At 42.1% G+C, this 4,099-nt stretch overlaps 1 long non-coding RNA gene across 1 annotated transcript; it reads right to left on the bottom strand.

Moving 5' to 3' along the window:
- Positions 1 to 2,286: 2,286 nt before the first annotated feature.
- On the bottom strand, positions 2,287 to 3,314 carry LOC121920949. The gene is made up of 3 exons (XR_006101808.1): positions 3,240 to 3,314; positions 2,700 to 2,762; positions 2,287 to 2,586 (listed from the first exon to the last, which is right to left on the bottom strand). It is a non-coding gene; the product is annotated as an uncharacterized LOC121920949 (long non-coding RNA).
- Positions 3,315 to 4,099: the final 785 nt, after the last annotated feature.

Consider the following 4,099-nt stretch of genomic DNA (forward strand, 5'->3'; position numbering starts at 1 on the left):
CTCTCTCTCTCTTCGGGTTCCTTCCCCTCAGTCTTTCACACATGCCCTTAGCTTCCCCTATCTGAAAAAAAACCCTCTCTTGACACCTATTCCTTGGCTACTATCGTCCAATCTCTTTCTTCCTTCTAAGGTGTTGGAACGATTTGTCTATTCACGCTGTCTTGAGTTCTTGAAACCAACTCCCTTTGGATCCCTTCCAGTCTGGTTTTCGCCCACGGCACCTCTCACAGCGAGGGCCTCTACTAAGACTCGAATGATCTTTTGCAGGCCAAGGTGACAGGCCTTTATTCTATCCTTGTCCTACTCAATCTGTCTGCGGGCTTCGACACCGTGGCCCACTGTCTTCTAATAGAATTTACTCTCTGAACCTTGTTTCTCGGCCTTGTTCTCGATTGGTTCCCATCTTGTCAGATCGATCTTTTTCAGTGGTCGGGTGGTCAGACCCCTTCGTTTCTGTCCCCTTCTCTGTTGGCGTGACCTCAGGTCTCTGTTTTGGGTCCCCTTCTGTTTCTCTTCTACAACTTCCCTAGGCAAACTTATCAGTTCTTTTGGTTTCTTCCTACCATCTTTACGCCGATGATACCCAGTGATCCCTTTCCACCCCTAATCTTTCACAGGGCTAGAGCAGCAAGTGTCATCCTGTTTAAAGCTGTCTCCCACTGGCTTGCCAACCATCGGCGTCCTGAAGCTCAATATGTCCAAGATCGGAGCTTCTTGTCGTTCCTCCTAAGCCCACCCTTCCACTATCTCCTTTTCTTGTTCCGTGTCGGACTACATCTCGTCCATCTGCCCGTCCAGGCAAGGCCCGTGCAGTCTCTGGTTCTATCTTTGTTCTTCTCTGTCGTGTTATCCCGCAGTCCAGACACAGCCAAGTCTGTAGATTTTTTCTCTATATTGCCAAAAATCCGCCATATCTCTCCGCCTTCTACTGCCCGCATCCTGGTCCATGCCCTAGTGGTCTCACTGATTCGACTCTGTAACATCTCCTGGCGGGCTTCCTCTTTCTCGCACCTCCGTCCCTTGAATCTCTGTCAAGCCATCAGAGCTTGCCAACGCATTATTTCACTCGCTCACCGACACTTGTCTATGTTCCGCCCCCGCTCTACCACATCTCTGCCTGTGGGTGGCTATCCCTCTCACTGGCTTCCCTTTTCCTCCCTTTCCGCATTCAGGTCATACTTCTGCTCTCTGCTGTGAACCGTTTAAAGTCACTGCCATGGACTGGCCCCCGTCTCTTACATTATCAGACCTGTCTTCTCTCTCCCCTTAATCCCTACTCGCACTCTCAGCGACCTGGTTAGCAAAGTAAGTCTCCTCTCTCAACCCAGGATCCCTCTTGGCCCCGTCCCGGGATCCGTCCCTTCTCTCTTGTGCACCTTCATTCCTGGGAACCTTCTTCCTCTGCATGCCACGGTCCTCACTTTCCCTAACCAGCTTGTAAAAGGCTCGGAGCTGAAACCATATTGTTTAGAGGGAAGGACGTTTCTCAGGGGGGCATTTGTGCATTGTCATCCCTGGCCTGTCTGACGGACAATATTTGACATGTGATAGTGATTTGTTTTGATATTTGATGTTTTTAATCTGTTTTTTGTTTTTTCTTTTCCTATATGGTAATTTTATGCTATTCCTCTTTTTAATTGTTATTATTTAGGCCTTGGGCAGGCTTTTATTTACTCCTAATTTTACCGACTTTGTACAGCGCTGTGTATAATTACAGCTTTTCCCAGAGACCATGAATAGGTCATGCTTGGTCATGCAAGGCCTGGAGGGAGCACACCTTATTTTAAAGCTGACTGTACTGGAGGTTTCTAAGACCAGGAATCAGCTTTAAAACAAGATGCATGCTCTCCCATGCAGTTTATTTTGCTAAGAAACAAGCTTGGTTTTGGTAAAGAAATTTCTTGTTTTTGGTAATTCAGTGGAAAATTTGGCTCCGAGGGTACAAATAATGGAAGCATCCTTACACCACAACTGTATGGCCTCCCTTGGGTTGAGGGACTTCTTTTATTAACATTTAGTTAGACACATTAAGGCCTGTTACAGACAGGCCAAAATAAAGCTGCTTGGAGTCACTTTGGAGGTATGGTATTTCAATGATGCATGAGTCCTAAGGGTCCAAAAGCCACACCAAAGCTGCACTCCAGTCCTTAGGACAGGAGCGTGGCTTTGGTGTGGCTTTTGGACTCTTAGGACGCATGCATCATTGAAATACCATACCTCCAAAGTGACTCGAAGCAGTTTTATTTTGGCCTGTCTGTAACAGGCCTAAGTAGATAACTGGCAGGATCTAGTGAAGTCTAGTGAAGTGAAGATTTTCAGTCAAATAGGGAATCAAACTAGAGTAAGGGTGCATCAAAGGAGCCTGCAAAACAGGCATTTCTTACAGGAAGAAAAGAGTTGTATAGGTAATTAAATATCCTGATTTGTTTCCTATCAAATAAACAACATTACTCTAACACAGAGTTCCTAGAGGAAAAGGAATCATACCTGATAATTCTCTTTTCAAGAGATCACTGAGCCCAAGTATGTTGTGATGTAGCACTAGCAAAAATACGACAACAACAAGTACTAGGATGAAAATATTTACTGAAATAGAAGAAAGGAAAAGATAGTTACCATAACTATGGGTAAATATAACTTGAATTACTCTAGTTTTATTTTAGTTTTTTTAAAAAATAATACCATTAGGAGTAAAATACCTTTTCTGAATGTCATTTTTTCTGATTGCTCTGGATTAAAAACTGATCCTCTTCAAACAAAATCTACAATATGGAAACAGAACAGAAAACTATTCCATAAAAATGCAAAAATACATTATTTGACCAAGGGTATATTTTAATATAAAATATACCATAATTGGATATAATTAATATAAAATATTAACTTTGAAGAAAAAAAGAGTTCAAGTAAATATCCATCAACAAAGTGCACAATAAAGAAAAGGGGGCATTCTGAGCAAGTCAACAAAGATAGGTTTCCTCACAAGGACAGTTCTTAGGTATCATTTCTCTTTCTATAGTTAAACCATCTACCCTCAAATGGTAAAAATAAAAAACAATTTTGTCTGTAAAGGAAACTGCAGTCTGATTAGATGGTGGCAACTTCAAGGTTCAGACCAATTGGGCTGGTTTAAATAGATCCCTTCAGCTAATTAGATTCCTTCACTGCATGATTTTTGTTCCAGAAACAGACATAAGATTCCTCATGGCTGCTACTATCATATCTTCCTTAAGACATACCTTAAAACCTGTTAGTTTCATGTGAATTGAGCACACACCTGCATTCTGGTGGCCTATATTCCCACTTTTGCTAATCTGTAAATCAAGAGATAGTAGCTTGCAGTAGACTCCTATGACCAACTTTCCAACAGATCCAAGTCAATCTATTGTTGCTTAATTTCAAAAGGTTAGAGTTAGTGTGATATAGGTCTTTTGATAGGTCAAAAGCAGTAATTGATACATAAATGCACAACATTTTGTCAGATGACAAACTACAGGATTATAAAGAGTACATAATTATAGGTGCTAAATACTTTGGGATGAAAATGTGGTATATATGTCATGCTGAGTAGTTAATCAATATTTATAATAATAATAATATAAAATAATATTTATTTGTATACCGCCCTCTGGCAAACCAATCCAGGCGGTTAACAACAGTAAAATATAAAATATGACAATTAAAAACACTTTATCCCTCCCCCCCTTAAGACAGTATTAAACAGTAAACATATTAAAAACACAATATCAAGCATAAAAACAGCAGTTAAAACTAAAAACCCTGATATCCCTCTGTTGATCCTCAACCATCACTAAGATGGGGCCACGGGAGGAATGAGGGAATCAGGGAACCTGGGCCAGGATGGTTAATCTGGAAAGGCCTGCCGGAAGAGATCCGTCTTGACCACTTTTTTAAAGTTGTCTAATGATGTTATCTGACGGATCTCATCCGGCAGATCATTCCAGAGTTTGGGGGCGATAGCAGAGAACGCCCTCTGGGAGGTTGCCGCAAGCCTAGATTTTAGAGGCTGCAGTAAGTTCCTCCCAGAGGACCGGAGAGCGCGGGGAGGATTGTACGGGAGGAGGCGGTCCCTAAGATA

This window comes from Sceloporus undulatus, chromosome 2 (assembly GCF_019175285.1).
Source record: "Sceloporus undulatus isolate JIND9_A2432 ecotype Alabama chromosome 2, SceUnd_v1.1, whole genome shotgun sequence".
Lineage (NCBI taxonomy): Eukaryota > Metazoa > Chordata > Lepidosauria > Squamata > Phrynosomatidae > Sceloporus > Sceloporus undulatus.